Raw genomic sequence first — 22,426 nt, 5'->3', positions numbered from 1 at the left:
CAAACTCACACGCTCAGTTTCACAGAGACCATGGGAGATATTGTTCAGGTGTAGCGATAGGCCTAAATGACACCCTATACCCTATAACGCACTACTTGTGACCAGGACCCCAAATAGGGGTCTGTTCAAAAGTAGTGCACTAAATAGGGAATAGGGTGCCATTTGGGACGCAAAGGACATTGAATCATATCTCCATCTCAGAGAGGCTGTTCACTATCAAATACGATTGGAATCCTTTTCACAAGACAAAATGGAGAAAGAGATGTCTTGGTTAGTTCTTTCTATCGGTGCCGGACAATAAAAGACCCAATTGGTGGTGACCTTCAGAAAGACGCGTGCCCTATCCTTTACACATACTCTCTTTATCGAACGAGCACAGGAAACATGTACAGGTAACGCTCTTTAATTATCTGCCAAATAAAAGCAGAGGACGATGGATGTGAAAGGGAGGCCAGAATGGTCCCCGGGAAGAGAGGAACTAGGAAAGTGATAAAAGCAATATAATCTAGGCTTATTCAACACAAAACGTTCAAAGACTTGGCACAATTCACAGACAACCATAGGCCATAGGCCATTTTCAAAAATACCCCTTCAACATGTTTAGATGCACACTGACATGAACAAGTGAGATTTGGGGGATATAACAAAACATACTTTAGAAGGAATTCAAGTCCATGTAATGAAAAAGTCCCACATTTGTACAAGACAAGATGATCTTGTTCAACCGGCTTATAAGTCTTGTCACATTATCTAGCTACAGTTCTGGATTTGTTTTGAACTAGAACAAGAGGTTCCATCCTTGCATCTTAAACTCTGAGTGGGAGGGAGAAAACTCTGAGATCAGGCCCCATAGGGCTCTAGTTAAAAGTCGTGCACTATATCAGGAATAGGGTGCCATTTGGGATGTACACAGAGTCAGACAGTGTATTAGAAGTGTAGTGAAGATTACATGGTACTTATGGGCCCGACAGAGCTACAACGGAACAGAGAGAACTACAAGTGAAGCGCTTACATCGCTGGTAAAGTGGAAATGCTTCAATCTTTCCTCTTCACAACCCATCTATTACTGAGCTGTGTGTCGCTGTGTGTTGGATTGTCCTCCTCATAACTCTTTACAGAAACTATCATTGCTCAGATCCTTCACATTCAGGTGGGTTTAGTTTATAGGCGGTAAGACTTGCGGCACGCCAGTCAAAAGTGAAAATCGAAATCGAAACATCTTCGTAAATAAATCCTTTACTTTCCTTTGAGCCAAAGCCATTTTTAAAAGCGTAACAAGATAACAGTCAAGTTTATCGCTTTACAAACATGTCATTGGAAAAATGATTTAAGCAAATTTTTGGTTTAGCACAGATTTGTTCCTCTTTAATGCGTGTCCAGATGTATTTGATAAGTCAACTCAAAGTGCACAAGGTGTCCCAGATTTAGAAACGCAACGCAGCTCTTAATTTTGACAAAGAATACTTCAGTTGTAGAACTTGGCTGTGGTTCTTTCTGCAGTAGATTCTATCATGGAGTTGTCAGTCTGTAAGGGTTCTTATCTGGATCCAGCAGTGGGTCTCTCCTGTTTCTGACTGGATCAAGGGAACACCTGTTAGAATGTTCCAGAACGCTGGAACACCTGAGCCCGGTATGATAAGAGAAGAGGTAAAACACACGTGGACACACACACACACACACAGACACAGACACACACACACACAGACACACACACACACACACACACACACACACACACACACACACACACACACACACACACACACACACACACACACACACACACACACACACACACACACAAACACCTACCTATTTGTGACCAACCAGATGGAGAGAGGGATATTTTTTAAAGAGACATTCTAGAAAGAAAATCAACATGTCTGATCTTTGCACTGATAGCAGAGGAAAAAAGCAACATGTGCTTTGAGGGAGATTCACCAATATAATTACCATCCATTCTCAATGCATCTGCCTCATGGTACAGTGCTGTGAAATAGGATTTGCCCCCTTTCTAATTTTCTCTACTTTTGCATATTTTTTATACTGAATGTTATCAAATCTTCAACCAAAACCTAATAATTAAATAAAGGTAACCTGAGTGAACAAATAACACAACAATCACATGCTTATTTCATTTATTTCAGAAACAAAGTTATGCGACATCCAATGCCGCTACGTGAAAAAGTAATTTCCCCCTTACACTCAATAACTGGTTGAGACGTTCTAGAAAGAAAAACAACAACATGTGTGATCTTTGTGCCACCTTTAGCTGCAACGACGCCAACCAAACGCTTCATGTAGTTGTTGATCAGTCTCTCACATCACTTGTTGCACCCTCGACAACTACTATGATTATTATTATTTGACCATGCTGGTCATTTATGAACATTTTAACATCTTGGCCATGTTCTGTTATAATATCCACCCTGCACAGCCAGAAGAGGACTGGCCACCCCTCATAGCCTGGTTCCTCTCTAGGTTTCTTCCTAGGTTTTTGGCCTTTCTAGGGACTTTTTCCTAGGGAGTTTTTCCTAGCCACCGTGCTTCTTTCACATGCATTGCTTGCTGTTTGGGGTTTTAGGCTGGGTTTCTGTACAGCACTTTGAGATATCAGCTGATGTACGAAGGGCTATATAAATACATTTGATTTGATTTGATTTGATTTGTGGAGGCATTTTGTCCCACTTTTCCATGCAGAACTGCTTTAACTCGGCAACATTTGTGGGTTTTCAAGCATGAACTGCTCATTTCAAGTCTTGCCACAACATCTCAATTGGGATTAGGTCTAGGCTTTGACTAGGCCATTCCAAAAGTTCAAATTTGTTGCTTTTTAGCCATTTTCATGTAGACTTGATTGTGTGTTTTGGATTATTGTCTTGCTGCATGACCAGCTGCGTTTCAGGTTCAGCTAACAGACAGATGGCCTGACATTCTCCTGTAGAATTCTCTGATACAGAGCGGAATTCATGGTGCCTTCTATTAAGGCAAGTCGTCCAGGTCCTGAGGCAGTAAAGCGTTTCCAAACCATCCCACTACCACCACCATGCTTGACCATTGGTGTAAGGTTCTTACTGTGGAATGCAGTGTGTGGTTTTCGCCAGGTATAATGGGACCCAAGTCACTAAAGGTGGCACAACCAGTTATTGAGTGTAATATTTTTTGTTGTTGTCGTATTTATTCGTTTTTTTTATCACTTTATCTCTTTTCAACCTACTCTTGTTCCCACTCTCCCATTTTCCCTCCTCCCCTCCATCCCTATAAGCCATGTGGTCCAGCAGTGCTAACAGACTCGGAGGTTATTGGTGTCAGAAGCTCCTCGTCTCACTTACGAGGCGACGCCACGGCTGTTCTCGAGGCCACATGCAGGTGTGAGTGTCTGATGCACTCGAATGCACTGTGAGGGGAAAGGAGGAAGGAAGGAAGGTGGGAGGAGAGAAAAAGAGGACAGGAGTCTGTTCACTGTTATCCTCCTACAGAGACCCTAATTTAGCTGTCAGAAATCTGCGGATGCCTCCTGCACTCTAACCCCTTTCAGCAGACAACACACTCTAACACAAAGGCCATCAAACAATCACACTGCATTAAACCTCCACGAGACTTCAGCAACAAAGAGTAGTAATACTATTGTCAAAGACAGAATTTATCATGAACTGCTGTGATGGAACTGTGTGTACTCTGGTCAACATTAGTGAACGATTTTTCTTTCATTATTTATTCCAGGAAGTCACATTGAGGTCAGAAGACCTTTTCAACAATGGAGACCTGGCCGAGGAGAATGGAGGCTAGGGGTGTCGGTTGAGACACAGCCTGTCTGTTTCTCTTCCATTCTCGTCCGCGGCACAGACGTTGAGCAGACATTGCACAGCCGTTGCGTGGACGTTGCAGCCTCGGGTCTCTCTAGCGTTGTTGTTAAACAGTGTGATCGCAGGAGGCCTGTTCCCTCTCTCTCTCGCGCTCTTGCAAATCTCTTCGTTCTCTCTCACTCTCTCTCTCTCCACCTCTCTCAACCTCGCTCTCTCCCTATCTTTCTCTCTCTCCTCTCCTCTCTCGCTCTCCATCTCTCTCTGTTTATTAATGAGGTAGTTTTCACACAGGGTTGGCTCTGAGCTGACCTAAAGACTCTTTTAACCATCACAACACTCTCTTCCTCAAACCAAATCAATTTGATTTGCTTCGTTAACAACAGGTGTAGACTAACAGTGAAATGCTTACTTACGAGTCCTTTTCCAACTATGCAGAATTAAAGACGAAGATTTAAAAATGAAACATGAGTAATAAATACATGCAAATCAAATCAAATCGTATTGGTCACATACACATGGTTAGCAGATGTTAATGCGAGTGTAGTGCAGTAATATCTAACAATTCCCAACAACTACCTAATACACACAAATCTAAAGGGGTGAAAGAAAATATGTACATATAAATATATGGATGAGCGATGGTCGAGCGGCATAGGCAAAATGCAGTAGATGACATGAAATACAGTATATACATGTTATATGAGTAAAGTAAGATATGTAAACATTATTAAAGTGGCATTATTTAAAGCGCCATTGTTTAAAGTGACTAGTGATCCATTTATTAAAGTGTCCAGTGATTGGGTCTCAGTGTAGGCAGCAGCCTCTCTGAGTTAGTGATGGCTGTTTAGCAGTCTGATGACCTTGAGATAGAAGCTGTATTTCAATCTCTCAGTCCCAGTTTTGATGCACCTGTACTGACCTCGCCTTCTGGATGATAGCAGTGTGAACAAGCAGTGGCTCGGGTGGTTGTTGTCCTTGATGATCTTTTTGGCCTTCCTGTGACAACGGGTGTTGTAGGTGTCATGGAGGGCAGGTACTTTGCCCCTGGTGATGCGTTGTGCAGACCGCACCACCCTCTGGAGAGCCTTGCGGTTGAGGGCGGTGCAGTTGCCGTACCAGACTGTGATACAGACCGACAGGATGCTCTCGACTGTGCATCTGTAAAAGTTTGTCAGGGTTTTGAGTGACAAGCCACATTTCTTCAGCCTCCTGAGGTTGAAGAGGCGCTGTTGCTCCTTCTTCACTACACTGTCTGTGTGGGTGGACCATTTCAGGCCTCCATTTCAGTTTGTCTGTGATGTGTATGCCCAGGAACTTAAAACTTTCCACCTTCTTCACTACTGTCCCGTCGATGTGGATAGGGGGGTGCTCCCTCTGCTGTTTCCTGAAGTCCACGATCATCTCCTTTGTTTTGTTGACATTGAGTGAGAGGTTGTTTTCCTGACACCACACTCTGAGTGCCCTCACCTCCTTCCTGTAGGCTGTCTCGTTGTTGTTGGTTATCAAGCCCACTACTGTTGTGTCGTCTGCAAACTTGATGAACAGGTGAACAGAAGGACTTGAGTTCCTGTATGTTGTTATGATTGCACCAAGAGTTGTTAATCATAAAGCATACACCCCCGCCCTTCCTCTTCACAGAGAGTTGTTCATCTCTGACGGCGCGATACATGGAGAAGCCCGGTGGCTGAACGATTCCGACAACATATCCCGATAGAGTCATGTTTCCGTGAAACAGAGAATGTTACAATCGCTGATGTCTCTCTGGAAATCAACCCTCGCTCGAATTTTGTCTACCTTGTTGTCGGGAGTAGAAATAAAATGGCTATATTAAGGGAATACCAGTACCAAGTGATGTGCATGGGGTACAAGGTAATTGAGGTAGCTATGTTAATATAGGCAGGGGTAAAGTGACTAGGCAACAGGACAGATAATGGACAGTAGCAGCAGCATATGTGGTGAGAGTATGCATAAGCTCTAATATGTCTATGGGTGTTTTGAACTAAACATCACCCTAAAAGCGCTGTCCATTTCATTGTGTTAGGCTGTTAAGCTTTGAAACAACATCCACAACAAACATGTTTCCCATTCAGTTTCAACCTGTTGTTGAACCTCTTTCTTCAAATTGATCAATCAAAGTGAGGTGAGTTTTAAAAGCACATACTGTTTTGAGGATACGTTTTTGATGTAATTTTCGATTTCATTTGCATTGGTTTCAGAGTGGTTAGAGGGACAATAGAGCCCTGAGTACCAGGCCATATGATTATCTATTTAGCAGTCTTGTGTAGCAGTCTTATGGCTTGGGGATAGAAGCTGTTCAGGGTCCAGTTGGTGCACTGGTACCGATTGCCATGTGGTAGCACAGAGAACAGTCTATGACCTGGGTTGCTGGAGGCGTAAAAGGTTTCGGCCTTCCTCTGACACCACCTGGTATATATATTTATTTTATTTCACCTTTATTTAACCAGGTAGGCTAGTTGAGAACAAGTTCTCATCTGCAACTGCGACCTGGCCAAGATAAAGCGTAGCAATTCCACACATACAACAACACAGAGTTACACATGGAATAAACAAAACATACAGTCTATAATACAGTAGAACAAAAGAAAACAACAAGTCTATATACAGTGAGTGCAAATGAGGTAAGATAAGGGAGTTAAGGCAATAAATAGGCCATAGTGGCGAAGTAATTACAATTTAGCAATTAAACACTGGAATGGTAGATGTGCAGAAGATGAATGCGCAAGTAGAGATACTGGGGTACAAAGGAGCAAGATAAATAAATAAATACAGTATGGGGATGAGGTAGGTAGATGGATGGGCTGTTTACAGATGGGCTATGTACAGGTGCAGTGATCTGTGAGCTGCTCTGACAGCTGGTGCTTAAAGCTAGTGAGGGAGATATGAGTCTCCAGCTTCAGAGATTTTTGCAGTTCGTTCCAGCCATTGACTTGTAGATGTCCATAATCCAAGATGGCGAAGCAGTCAGACGTCTTTGTCTTTGTCCTGTCGTGTCCCTTGTATATATCTTTTTACATCTTTTTCTTCGCATATCTTTTAAAAATATTTTCCTAAACCTCAACTTCTAAATACTCTCCTGCAACCCGCCTCACGCAATGTGGCGTGTATCTGTTTTATTTCTCTAAAGTATTTCTATTTACTTCGGATCTGGAATCCCTCAACTGAAGGGCCTGGACTGCAGTAAACGGAACGTCCAACGCTGGCGACTCATTGAAGTATAATTCTATTGTCCTAACTGAGGTTAGTGATCACTGTTCTGATATTCAGAAGCTGTTTTCGGCCGTGGGAAATAATGGAGGAGATATTATGTGCAAATCAGCGTTTCAAACAAAATAGCAGAATTGTTCAGGAGCCCGTACGATGGCCGCTATCCACTTTGTCGCCATCTCGACGCACTACTATTCCTCTCTTACTCTCCATCACCTCATTTCCTTTCTTGTGCTCAATCGTGAACACACATTACCATTTTGCAACCATTCCTCCCAACTTGAACAATTTTTTCTTGTAGTGTAATGATGGTAGTATTGAGCGGTAATACACATGTCAGTCACATGCAATATCCAATCTAGTGCTGTTGCCCTAACACTGTACTTCATACATCAATAAAGATGGAAGATGGAAGATGTTATTGTGACATAGGACATGCTGCTCTCATCTACTCCTCATTCTCATGCTCACTTTCCCTAAGTGAGCTTCAAAATCGCCATCAGAACTATACCTATGAGAACTCTTCCATCTCATACATGTGCATGCATACACACAGGCGAAAACAAATACACTGACACACATAAATACACTCTCCCACTTCCGCACTCCAAAGGACACACACACACACACACACACACACACACACACACACACACACACACACACACACACACACACACACACACACACACACACACACACACACACACACACACACACACACACACACACACACACACACCAGAAGAACACACACTCAAAAGAACACAACACACACACACACATGACGAGCAAGCAGGGTGCTGGCCAGGTTTGTGCAGCCAGTCAGGCAGGCAGTCAGTGAGTCCTGGCTTCGGCCCTATTCCCTGGTCTCCGGCCCACTCCAGGGAGAAACCGGGAGAGGAGGAGCCAGGAGGCCCATCAAAGGTCCATCCACAGCGGACCTCATTACGGCTCAAACCACCGCAGTTGCTCTCACCGCTCTCTCTCTCTCTCTCTCTCCATCCATCCTCCATCCCACCAACCAACCAGAGAACTGTAAGCGCTTTGCTTTCTTCCCCTTTCTCTCTCCCCTCTCTCTCCCCTAGACAGGCACGTCAGATGTAAACAAAGCCCTGCGCCAGCCTCTAATTAAATAGATGAGCTGTATTAACATAACCTGAAAGCCACGGCCAATTCTAAAACCCTAGACCCCCCTCTCTCCATTTTTTTGTTGTTATGATCCAACCAGTGAGCGCCAATTGTGGGCAGCATAATTACCATTAGGACCCAGAGCTTCAAGCTTTGATATGCTAATGATGCTTCAGCCCCAGCCCCTTGTCTCCCCCACCCTGCCTCCCCCCCGACTCCCCCCCCCCCCCCCCCCCCCCTCACTCACTCTTCCCTCCTCTAAACCATCTAACACATGAATTTCAAACAGGCTTGTCAACACCTGAAAGTGAAAGCTGTCGCACTCATAATGCCGCGGACGGACGGACTGGAGGGGGGGCGTCACAGAGCTGGACTGATGAGATGTGATGTGAAAGAGAGGAAAAGGGGAAGAGGAGGAAGGAGGGGGAGGGGGGTGTAGATGTAAGTGCCAAAATTACAGGTCACAGTACACAGAGAGAGAGGGGGGGGGGGGTGACAGAGAGACTGAGTGACAGAAAGAGAAATACCAAAAGAGAGGGGGTAGGAGAGAGAGAGAGAGAGAGAGAGAGAGAGAGAGAGAGAGAGAGAGAGAGAGAGAGAAAGAGAGAGAGAGAGAGAGAGAGAATGGGGGAGGGAAAATAGAAGAGAGAGAGGGGTAAACATGCAAGGCCAATCTGTCAGATACAGTAACCTTTGCTATTGTCATATGCTAGCTGCATGACTCGCGGCTCTGCTTTAATTATTAATTGCACTTGTCAACCGTCATTAATTCCTCTTTAGCGTCCCCGTCTCACTGTAATTGGACAGAGGGACCCCGCTGACTGCATTGTTTTGCTGACACTCTCTATCACTCTTTCCCCTACCTCATCCTCCCTCCCATTTCTTTCTCTCCCTCACTCCCTCTCTCTTTCCCTCTATCCGGGCCCTGGCCACAGGCCCTAGAACAGACCGCTCCCTCAGTCCCTCTCTCTTTCCCTCTATCCGGGCCCTGGCCACAGGCCCTAGAACAGACCGCTCCCTCAGTCCCTCCAGTCCAGTCGCTCTCTCATCCACACTACACACACAGCCTGCATCCTCTCCTCTTCTCTCCAGTTCTCTGCTGACAAGCCAAACAGAACAAATACTACTGTGAGGGAGCAACATTTCAGAACTGAGCCAATGAACGCTATAGTATCAACACTATGCAATATACAGTGTACTATTCAACTATACGAACAGAAGGAAAAGGACACACTGTCCACCTACAAACAGAATGCTGTAAAGGGACAACAAAAAATAGATGTGCATTATGGTCTGTTGTTAGTGTGGCTGCATGGCCATGTTTTTCTGTGTTCCTCCCTCCTGGAGGTCTGTGATGGTGAATCAGGGGCTGGGGCTGTCCTCTCTCCCCAGCTCAGTAGAGGAGCAGAGGGAGCCCTGGCGGATCAGAGGGGTCCAGATGGACCCTCACTGTCCCTCCCCACACACACACATTCACACACACACCCTCTCATGTCATATGTTATCCCATCTGCACTGTCACCAAGCTGCCTGTAACCCCCAGGCCTCACGGGGGACTGATACACACACACACACACACACACACACACACACACACACACACACACACACACACACACACACACACACACACACGAGAGAGAGAGAGAGAGACAATGCCTGGGTGCTCTTTGTGTTTCCATGGAATTGGAGGTGATGATGACTGCAGCCTCTCCTCTCTGCTTGGGTGGACACCCCCCCGACCGCTGCTCTGGTGCACACACACACTAAACAACCATACACACTAAACAACCACACACACTACACAACCACACACACTAAACAACCACACACACTAAACAACCACACACACTAAACAACTACACACACTAAACAACCATACACACTAAACAACCATACACACTACACAACCACACACACTAAACAACCACACACACTAAACAACCACACACACTAAACAACCACACACACTAAACAACCACACACACTAAACAACCACACACACTAAACAACCACACACACGTTTGTGTCTGAATATGTAGGCCTATATTCAAGAGGCGAATACCATCGATATAATATAACCATTCAATTGTGTTCACTCATCTAGGTCTCTATCTAACAGATAGTGAAAACCCAAATATGAGATGTCACATTCCATTTGGTTCTACGCAACATCCTCCCCCCTCCTCACTCACACACACAATTTGATTAAATTCCTTCTCGACATGGCACTCACACAATAAGCACTCACATTCCATCCCGGCAGAGACGTTTGTATCTGCATGTTGAGTTAATGGTTTTAGATTCCATTACAAATCACAGAGCGTTTAATCACACTGTGTGGTAAGGAGGTCCCAGCTCACCACATGGTGCATGTAGATAGACGGAGAGAGAGAGAGTGAGAGAGAGAGAGATATTGAGAGAGAGCGATTGAGAGAGATATTGAGAGATATTGAGAGAGAGATTGAGAGAGAGAGAGAGAGAGAGAGAGAGAGAGAGAGAGAGAGAGAGAGAGAGAGAGAGAGAGAGAGAGAGAGAGAGATATTGAGAGAGAGATGGAGAGAGAGATAGTGAGAGATATTGAGAGGGAGAAAGAGATATTGAGAGAGAGAGAGAGCTATTGTGAGATATTGAGAGAGAGATATTGAGAGAGAGATATTTTGAGAGAGAGATATTGAGAGAGAGAGAGAGATATTGAGAGAGAGAGAGAGAGAGAGAGAGAGAGAGAGAGATGGTGATAGATATTGAGAGAGAGAGAGAGAGAGAGAGAGAGAGAGAGAGAGGAGAGGGAGAGAGGAACGCATGTAGAGGCAATTATCACGCAATACTCTTGCTTTTCACTGGTTACATCGCTGGGAATTGGTTATGACATGACAATGAACACATGATGATGTTATTACATGTTTATAAACACTACTAAGTATCCATTTTAGACCACGTTATTACACGCTAATAGACACCAGTATCTAAGTGATAAGTTATGTATTCACCAGCTTATAGAGTATTTGTAATGTTTCTCTTGAGACACTATAATCACAGATAATTAGTTAACTAAAGAGAAGATAGAATACTAGGAGGCAGTACATATAAGTACCTCCAGAGTATTCTATTAAACGATCGGTTGTAGTCTAACAATTCTCCCACTGATGGTTGTGTTTTGTTGTTTAACGATCCTAATTGGATATCACCCAACCATACAGAGAGGTGGATGATAATCAAACTACCTGTTTTCTGTTTTCCTCATTTTCGCTCTCATATCAAGGAGAGAGAGCCTCAGAGGGATAATCTTTCCATTAACACACAGGAGGGGAGCTGTACCGCATGAAGAATACAATACTCTGTACACACACACACACACACACACACACACACACACACACACACACACACACACTCACACAGAGGGAGGGAGGGATAGAGAGCTTTTTCACACCGGAGGAGAACAAACCAAAAACCAGGTAATGTTTATTTATGAACACTGTTGAAAGTGTTGCGCGCCAGGCGGTGCTGGGTTATTGAACATCACTCTGAATGCTCTATTATATTTAGCTATAGAATGGAGCCGTATTGATGTTTCATTGATGTGCGGATTTATTTGATTTGATTTATTTCTGATGGTTATGAAGGGTTGGGTTGATCACACACTGACCCGGGCTTCAGGTTAAAAGCTGAACGTCGGCTGTTCTCAACGTGCGCTGGGAAATCCATTGATGTTCGATTCATTTGTTCTGTGTGTGTGTGTGTGGTGTGTGTGTGTGTGTGTGTGTGTGTGTGTGTGTGTGTGTGTGTGTGTGTGTGTGTGTGTGTGTGTGTGTGTGTGTGTGTGTGTGTGTGTGTGTGTGTGTGTGTGTGTGTGTGTGTGTGTGTGTGCGTGCGTTGTATAAATACCCTGGTCCTCTGATTGAAGAGCTGTAGGTTATTGATGTTTGATGGATGGGTCTCGTCCTCGACTTAGCCCTACAGGCTCCAGGGTATTGCCTGTTTCAAGCAGGGCTTTTCTGCTGCTACATTATGTGCTATGCTAACTAACGGACTCTAGGTAGTTACATAGAGCACTGCCAATACACCACGTAGAATAGGATTATACGTACACTCGACATGGCTCTGGCCTCTGTGACTGGGCTTCCTGGGAAGACTCATACTGGGAATACAACGGACATATTGAGCACGCTGAGACACACAGACACACATAAGGGAATACAATCAACATATTGAGCGTGCTGGGGGACTATGAGGAACACACACACACACACACACACACACACACACACACACACACACACACACACACACAGGAGACTATAAGGAACACACACATACACATAAGGGACTATGAGGTATACCGCCAGGACAATCTGTCGCCCACTGAGAAGGTCTGGGTGACAGATGATGTGTTCCCACTGCAGCCTGTGGAGAGTGTGTGTGTGCGCTTGTTTGTGTGTGTGTGTGTGTGTGGGTGTGTGTGTGTGTGTGTGTGTGTGTGTGTGTGTGTGTGTGTGTGTGTGTGTGTGTGTGTGTGTGTGTGGGTTAGGCCACACACCAAACAGTGAGTGACATTAACCATAACAATCCTACTGTTATTATGCTGCAATTATACAGTCCCATAATTATTCTACAGGTACTATTCCTCCACTGTTCAGTAAAAGCCCTGTCTTAGAGGTCAGTAGGCAGTCTGCACGTGTCCCAATTGGCACCCTATTCCCTACACAGTGCACTACTTTCAAAGTGCACCATACAGGGACTAGAGTCCCATTTGGGAGGTAGCCTCTGTACAGGCCTGCAGTAGGTGGACGTGCGGTGGGTAGCGTATTCCTCCGTGTGTTATTCCAGGGGCCATGAGCCCAGTTAAAAGGCTCTGTCCTACTCACTCTGTCTGCTGTATACAACTACAGTACAATCACCTCCATTACTCTCCATGTATTTACACTGCTACCCTGGGCTAAACACACCCTTTGTTACCAGCCACTAAAGAACTGACGGCTGGTATACACAGAGATGGGGATGTGTGTGTTTGTGTGTGTGTGTGTGTGTGTGGTATATACAGGGTCCAGTGCAGGACAGTCATTCATCTCCTCAGCTCAAACACCAGAGCTCACGTCCTCCATCAGTCATTCTATCTGTTTATATCGTCAGCTGCTACACACCCAGATACACATAGATGGAATCGTAACAAGTAGGGCGGGTATTATTGTTCTAGTAAACTGCAGTTCTGTTGATTCATTTGGGCACACACACACACACACACACACACACACACACACACACACACACACACACACACACACACACACACACACACACACACACACACACACACACACACACACACACACACACACACCACACACAGACACAGTTATACGTGGACATCAGGGCTTTAGGGAGTCAGGAAGAGGATGTTACATCTAGAAGTCAAGAGGGTCACCAGTTCTAAAACAACTTTACAGCCCAACTACTTCCTGCTCCACAGCACTGTTTCCTGCTGCTGCTTCCGGACACTTTCTACATCAGAGACAGAGACAGAGACAGAGCCAGAGACAGAGATAGAGAGAGAGATAGACAAAGAGAGAGAGACAGAGAGCGATAGAGAGCGACAGAGACAGAGACAGACAGAGAAAGAGACAGAGAAAGAGACAAAGAAAGACAAAGAAAGAGAGAGAGAAAGAGAGAGCGAGAGAGAGACCGTAACAGACCTAGAATAAAACAGTCAGGGCAGCAGTGAAGAGGGAAACCCATAGCATAAAGGCTCAGGTGGTGTACATCATGCACACAACAAGAAGAAACTAAAAAAACTCAGTCAACTTCAATCCACTGACCTCTAAGCCTAGCCCAGTTACACTTCATTGTGTATTATTGTACAATATTTTGTGAAACTGCACCAACCACTCCATTCTGGGTCTCCATGTGTGGCTATGTTTCCTGGACAGAGAGAGAAAGAGCAATAGGGACAGAGGGAGAGAGGGAGCGAGAGAGGTATAGAGGGAGAGGAGCTAACCCATATTTCAGACAATATCATGCCCTGTGAGGCGTAGCACTCTAGTGGATCTGACAGAAAAACTATCTGATTTGGGGACAGAGCTTTCCGGCTGGCCGCGTTGGCAGCTGAAGAGACAGCAGTGACACGCCACGGTGTGTGTGTGTGTGTGTGTGTGTGTGTGTGTGTGTGTGTGTGTGTGTGTGTGTGTGTGTGTGTGTGTGTATGTGTGTGTGTGTGTGTGTGTGTGTGTGTGTGTGTGTGTGTAGTCCGCTCTCTGAGGACCAGTGGTCAGGGCAGTGCTCTCAGCTGGCCCTGTATTGTTGTTCTCCTCTCCTCCGACACACAAAGACCTCTCCATCTGGCCCAGGATGGACCCTATCCCCTATGTACTGTCCCCATAGCCCCTTATGTACTGTCCCACTCCACTATCCCCATAGCCCCTGTGTGTCCCGACAGTCCCTACTTAAGTTCTCTTCCCCTTGTCTCTCTGTCTGCAGTTCACAGTCAACATCTCCCCTATTGTCCCTCAGCACTGTCCTCTTTGTCCTTCTGTCTATTCTTGGCCCCCATCCACATCACTGTCCTGTCTTAACTGTCCTTACAGTCCTCACAGTGTTTTTCCTCTATTTCACAGTCCTCAGCCCCTGTTCTTGTATAGGGTGAAGGCCTTGGCTAAGCACTAAAGGTCTCTCTCCCCCTGCTCCCCTCTCTCTGTAGATCCACGCCAGTGATGTGATGGCTATTGGCTGCCCACTGTTCCGCTGGGGGCGAACGGGAGGGCCTGATTGGCTGCATGCGTGGTGTAGTCATGGAAACTGGCCGGAGAGCAGTGTGACCCGGTGAAGGCCACATGAAAGCCGCTCAGTTAGGAAAGAGGCTGAAGCCTGACGATGTGATGTCTTTCATGTTGAGGCCATCAGGGTTATCAGGGTGGGTTATAGTCCCGTCTAGATAGACTTTAGTGACAAGGCTTTTTTTTGACGTTGAAGAGTGCTGGGAAACACTGTCTTAAACTCACCACCATCAAGCCCCTCTGCAGAGTCTCCACCAACCCCCTGTCTTCTTTACCTAATAAGTCAATCTATAACTTAGTCGACAACTACATTGGTTCACTGAAGGTCTTTTAGGGAAGTGTGTTTTAAGCCGTACACTACAGAACTAGGGGAGAGAGAGTAAGTGTGGACAGTAGGGACCTAGGGAGGGTTGAATAAGGGTGTGTTTGGGATTCAGAAGTATGAAAATAGCAGCTGACCTACTAACGTCCCTGAAGAGATGACTTGGTGGACTGGATACCCATCAGAGAGAGGCTGCACCCTGGAAAAGAGAGAGAGAGAGAGCATGAATTAGACAAGTTACGCAAAACAGATGTACATAAACAGACATGCATAGTCAGTCGCTACAGGTGCATAACATACAGAAGATGAAAGCGAGCGAGAGGAGAGAGAAAAGGGAGAAAGCCAGTGACTCCAGGATGTGTGTGTGTGCGCGCAAGCGCGTGCGTACCTGCCTGCCTGCCTGTCTGTAAGTATATGTCACTTCCCAGTGAAGAGCCCTCTGTAATCTGTATGTTAATACAGCCAGCCTGCCATCCCACTCTGCCTCGGCTGCTGGCTCAGGAGATCAGCCATTAATAGGAAGTAAATGTGTTTGCAAAAAGGGGGACGAGTCACTTGAAATGGGACTAATTTATTAGTTATTGAGTTGAGTGTGACTGAGCGTGCCCAGTAGGTCAAGCATAGGCGAGGGAGGATAGTGGAGTCACCTGCAGCGAGGCGCAGACTGAACTACACACACTCTACTCTGCCCTCCACACACTCATGCTCAAATACACACACATACACAAATAGTATGCACGCAAATACACAGACAGCACAGAAACATATACATATACACACTGTGTACACTCAAAGAAACACACAGTCACTCATACACACATTCAGGCACAGGACAAATGCATACATACACACACACACACGCACACACATACACACACATACAGTGAGGGAAAAAAGTATTTGATCCCCTGTTGATTTTGTACGTTTGCCCACTGACAAAGAAATTATCAGTCTATAATTTTATTGGTAGGTTTATTTGAACAGTGAGAGACAGAATGACAACAAAAAAATCCTGAAAAACGCATGTCAAAAATGTTATAAATTGATTTGCATTTTAATGAGGGAAATAAGTATTTGACCCCCTCTCAATCAGAAAGATTTCTGAATCCCAGGTGTCTTTTATACAGGTAACGAGCTGAGATTAGGAGCACACTCTGTTAAGGTATAGGGGGCAGTATTTTCACGGCAGGATGAAAAACGTACCCAAATTAAACTGCCTACTACTCGGGCCCAGAAACTAGAATATGCATATTATTAGTAGATTTGGATAGAAAACACTCTGAAGTTTCTAAAACTGTTTGAATGATGTCTGTGATTATAACAGAACTCATATGACAGGCAAAAACCTGACAAAAATCCAACCAGGAAGTGGGAAATCTGAGAATTGTAGTTCTTCTTTTGAATCCCTATCGAAACTACAGTGTCTGTGGGGTCACGTTGCACTTCCTAAGGCTTCCATTGGCTGTCAACAGCCTTTAGAAAGTTTTTTCCTCCTTCTCCTGTTACTGGGCAGAGAATAGTAGCTCAGTCAATGAGTGGACTGCCTGAGGACAAAGGGCTTGGTGATGCGCTAGCCCGTGAGCGCACCGTTCCTTATTTTTCTCCTGGAATGAATACGCTATTGTCCGGTTGGAATTTATCGCATTTTTACGTTAAAAATACCCTAATAATTGATTGTAAACAACGTTTGACATGTTTCTACGAACGGTAATGGAACATTTAGACTATTCGTGTCTCGAATTACGCTCGCGCATTATGCCTTTGGATAGTGATCTGAACGCATGAACAAAACGGAGGTATTTGGACATAAATATGGAGTATTTCGAACAAAAATAACATTTCTTGTGGAAGTAGCAGTCCTGGGAGTGCATTCTGACAAAGATCAGCAAAGGTAAGAGAATATTTATAATACTAATTCTGAGTTTAGTTGACCCCAGAACTTGGCGGGTATCTGTATAGCTTGCTCAGAATATTGAAAAATGTGCTTTCTCCGTAAAGCTATTTTAAAATCTGACACAGGGGTTGCATCAAGGAGTAGTGTATCTATAATTCTTTAAATAATTGTTATATATTTTGTCAACGTTTATGATGAGTATTTTTGTAAATTGATGTGCTCATTCACCGGGGTTTTGCTGGGAATACATTTTCTGAACATCACGCGCCAATGTAAAATGCTGTTTTTGGATATAAATATGAACTTTATCGAACAAAACATACATGTATTGTGTAACATAATGTCCTAGGAGTGTCATCTGATGAAGATCGTCAAAGGTTAGTGCTTCATTTTAGCTGTATTTTGGGTTTTTGTGAAACATCTCCTTGCTTGGAAAATGGCTGTGTGGTTATTTTTGTCTATGTACTCTCCTAACATAATCTAATGTTTTGCTTTCGCTGTAAAGCCTTTTTGAAATCGGACAATGTGGTTACATTAAAGTGTATCTTTAAAATGGTGTAAAATAGTCATATGTTGAAGAAACTGAAATTATTAGATTTTTGATGTATTGTATTTCGCGCCCTGCTGTTCCATTGGATGTTGGCTCCGCTAGCGGAATGCCTGTCCTCAACCGGTTTTAAAGGGAGTGCTCCTAATCTCAGCTTGTTACCTGTATAAAAGACACCTGTCCACAGAAGCAATCATTCAATCAGATTCCAAACTCTCCACCATGGCCAAGACCAAAGAGCTCTCCAAGGATGTCAGGGACAAGATTGTAAACCTACACCAGGCTGGAATGGGCTACAAGACCATCGCCAAGCAGCTTGGTGAGAAGGTGACAACAGTTGGTGCGATTATTCGCAAATGGAAGAAACACAAAAGAACTGTCAATATCCCTCGGCCTGGGGCTCCATGCAAGATCTCACCTCGTGGAGTTGCAATGATCATGAGAACGGTGAGGAATCAGCCCAGAACTACACGGGAGGATCTTGTCAACGATCTCAAGGCAGCTGGGACCATAGTCACAAAGAAAACAATTGGTAACACACTACGCCCTGAAGGACTGAAATCCTGCAGCGCCCGCAAGGTCCCCCTGCTCAAGAACGCACATATACATGCCCGTCTGAAGTTTGCCAATGAACATCTGAATGATTCAGAGGACAACTAGGTGAAAGTGTTGTGGTCAGATGAGACCAAAATGGAGCTCTTTGGCATCAACTCAACTCGCCGTGTTTGGAGGAGGAGGAATGCTGCCTATGACCCCAAGAACACCATCCCCACCGTCAAACATGGAGGTGGAAACATTATGCTTTGGGGGTGTTTTTCTGCTAAGAGGACAGGACAACTTCACCGCATCAAAGGAACGATGGACGGGGCCATGTACCGTCAAATCTTGGGTGAGAACCTTCTTCCCTCAGCCAGGGCATTGAAAATGGGTCGTGGATGGGTATTCCAGCATGACAATGACCCAAAACACACGGCCAAGGCAACAAAGGAGTGGCTCAAGAAGAAGCACATTAAGGTCCTGGAGTGGCCTAGCCAGTCTCCAGACCTTAATCCCATAGAAAATCTGTGGAGAGAGCTGAAGGTTCGAGTTGCCAAACGTCAGCCTCGAAACCTTAATGACTTGGAGAAGATCTGCAAAGAGGAGTGGGACAAAATCCCTCCTGAGATGTGTGCAAACCTGGTGGCCAACCACAAGAAATGTCTGACCTCTGTGATTGCCAACAAAGGTTTTGCCACCAAGTACTAAGTCATGTTTTGCAGAGGGGTCAAATTTCCCTCATTAAAATGCAAATCAATTTACAACATTTTTGACATGCGTTTTTCTGGATTTTTGTTGTTGTTATTCTGTCTCTCACTGTTCAAATAAACCTACCATTAAAACTATAGACTGATCATTTCTTTGTCAGTGGGCAAACGTACAAAATCAGCAGGGGATCAAATACTTTTTTTCCCTCACTGTACACACACATAAATAGACTCACCAATTATCAGCCTACACTCGCCTCTACTCTTGGCAAATTCTTTCTCGCATTTCCAAACAAAGAGAACAAAATCCCACCATCTTTTCTGTTAAAAAACAATCTCTCTTTCAGACATGTAGATAACACTTGCTCAGACTATACCTCACACACACACACACACACACACACACACACACACACACACACACACACACACACACGGTTCCATTTATTACTATTTAAAAAGGTCACAATTTTCTCTGGCTACGCGCCCTACCGCTATTGATAATTTTATGCATAAACAAATGGCAAATTTGTGCCACATAAATATGTATTAGCAATTAATAATGTCCCACGTCTGAGGAGATGCCAGGTGCATGCCAAATAGGTCTGACTGGTCTGGGCTGAGCTGGTGGCTTTGTGTTACAATACACTCTTCATCTCCTCTATGGTTGCAGCACAATGGCCACTTATACACACCAGCACACACACACACACACACACACACACACACACACACACACACACACACACACACACACACACACACACACACACACACACACACACACACACACACACACACACACACACCACCACAACGTGTACGCAAATGCACGCACGTATGGACATTGGACGTACGCACACACACGCACGTATGCACACACACTTTCCATGAACTGAAAAGACTTGGCACGAGGGCACCATGCTCTCATTGTGCCACCTTCTCCTCCAGCTCCTGTTATGAACCACCAGCATCATTACAATACACCTCTCCTCCAGCTCCTGTTATGAACCACCAGCATCATTACAATACACCTCTCCTCCAGCTCCTGTTATGAACCACCAGCATCATTACAATACACCTCTCCTCCAGCTCCTGTTATGAACCACCAGCATCATTACAATACACCTCTCCTCCAGCTCCTGTTATGAACCACCAGCATCATTACAATACACCTCTCCTCCAGCTCCTGTTATGAACCACCAGCATCATTACAATACGTGACCATCCGCAGAGAGAGACCGGGGACTGTTTACATAGTGAAAATGCCAAATGAATCCTTATTTCCACCCTCGCTTAAAGTAATAATCACTGATCTGCCTTGGACGGATTGGAGTTGCATTGGTACAGTTGAATACATAGCTAATACATAGTAAATCATATTGGAACAGGGAAGCATGCTCCAAAGCCACACAGGGACATACAGTACACCATGAAGGGAAGCAACCATCAGTGTCATGCCTCTCTGCACCAGCGGAGGCTGCTGGGAGGAGAACGGCTCATAATAATGGCTGGAATGGAGTCAATGGACTGGTATCCACCACATGGAAACCATGTTTTTGATGCGTTTGATACCATTCCATTCACTCCGTTCCAGCCACTATTATGAGCCGTCCACCCCTCAGCAGCCTCCACTGCTCTGCACCAATGGACTACCATCTGCTAACACTGTCAGCAACACTGACAGAGGTTTAGGAGAATGACTACAGCTAAGTGTACAGACCCTCTCTCCGTATTACTCAGTACTTTTCAAATATCTTTTTATTACTTTGTACTTTGTTATTTACTATTGTTTACTTGCTTACACGTTCATGTTAAGATAGAGTCTATGTTAATAGTGACAGTAGCATCTAACTGTCACACCCTGATCTGTTTCACCTGTCTTGTGCTTGTCTCCACCCCCCACCAGGTGTCTCCCATTTGTCCCCATTATCCCCTGTGTATTTATACCTGCGGTTTCTGTTTGTCTGATGCCAGTTTGTCTTGTCTCGTCAAGCCTACCAGCGTGTTTTTCCATACTCCTGTTTTTCTAGTCCCTGTTTTCTAGTCCTCCCGGTTCTGACCTTTTCTGCTTGCCCTGAACCCGCCTGCCATACCATTCTGCCTGCCCTGACCTCGAGACTGCCTGCCGTCCTGCATCCATCTGACTCTGACCTGTTTGCGAACTTCTGCCTGTGCTCGACCTGTCTCTTGCCTGCCCCTTGTCTATTTAAGCAATAAGGCACGAGGGGGTGGGGTATATGGCTAATATTCCACGGCTAAGGGCTTGTCTTATGCACGACGCAGCGAGGAGTGCCTGGATACACCCCTTAGCCGTGGTATATTGGCCATATACCACAAACTCCCGAGGTGCCTTATTGCTATTATAAAACTGGTTACTATGTAAAATCTATGTTTTGTCATACCCGTGGAATAAGGTCTGATATACCATGGCTGTCAGCCAATCAGCATTAAGGGCTCGAACAACCCACTTTATAGTAATAAATGTTATTTTTGTCGTGGTGGGGAGAGGGGATATAACCTGTGGAGGGCAGGCTAGTCCCCTTTAGAGCACAACCACTATTGTTGGATAAACACAATCACACACACCTCAACTTTATCGGGCTCCTGAAACAAACACAGAAACAAATACAGAAAGCGTGAGAGAAAGAGAGAGAGAGGAGAGAAAGAGAGAGCGATGAAAGAGAGAGCGAGTGAGCGAGGAGAGAGAGAGAGAAAGACAGAGAGAGAGAGTGAGAAAGAGAGGAGAGAAAGAGAAAGAGAGGACAAAAAGAGGACACAGGCCTTCTGTTCCATTGTGAGCAGGTCTTTAATAAGGATCAGATAAACATGACCATTGTGAGCAGTGGCCAACCTGGTATTATAAACCATACATGAGAGCCACAGCTGGCCCAGGAGGGGTGGGCCCTTGCAACGTCGGGGTTGTGGGTTCGATTTCCAAGGGGGACCAGTATGAAAAACGTACGAAAATGTATGGACTCAATACTGTAAGTCGCTCTGAAAAGAACGTCTGCTAAATGACTAAAATGTCAAATGTAATGTAAAATGTGTGTACCCTTGTGTGTGTGTGTATGTGGCTTGTGTAACCTCTTCCCAGAATCGCAGGGATGACAGAGGGATTTGTTTGGGGTAGAAGGATTAACTGAGACTATGGCAGGGGCAGCAGCTCAGTTCCAGCTGGGTAAAACCTACGTCCTTAATCACTGGCGTAATCGGACTACTGTAATATCATAACAATCAGCAACACATCTGCCTATTCATTTCACCGCTAATACAATAAGAGTGATTAAACATCTGCTGACTGGGGCTCAGTGCAATCAAGAACAGAGATTCTGGCTCGCATCTGTTACGTAGGATTTCTACCTGTCCTCCATCCAATCTGTGTAACACACACAGAGACGGAGAGAAAGAGAAAGACACACACACACACACACACACACACAGGCATACACACACTCTGCGGTACTGCTACCCTCCCTCCAATTAT

General features: G+C 45.0%; 1 protein-coding gene across 1 annotated transcript in view; it reads right to left on the bottom strand.

Moving 5' to 3' along the window:
* Nucleotides 1–22,426, bottom strand: part of LOC106609328 (transcription factor SOX-5) — a 326,155-nt gene that overhangs the window by 258,172 nt on the left and 45,557 nt on the right. The window contains exon 2 of the mRNA XM_045721992.2: nt 15,392–15,453. The gene's annotated coding sequence lies outside the window, so the exon portion shown is untranslated. The remainder of the gene's footprint in view (nt 1–15,391; nt 15,454–22,426) is intronic.

This window comes from Salmo salar, chromosome 07 (genome assembly GCF_965601325.2).
Source record: "Salmo salar chromosome 07, fSalSal1, whole genome shotgun sequence".
Taxonomy (NCBI): Eukaryota; Metazoa; Chordata; class Actinopteri; order Salmoniformes; family Salmonidae; genus Salmo; species Salmo salar.
This window is presented reverse-complemented; position numbering and strand designations above follow the sequence as displayed.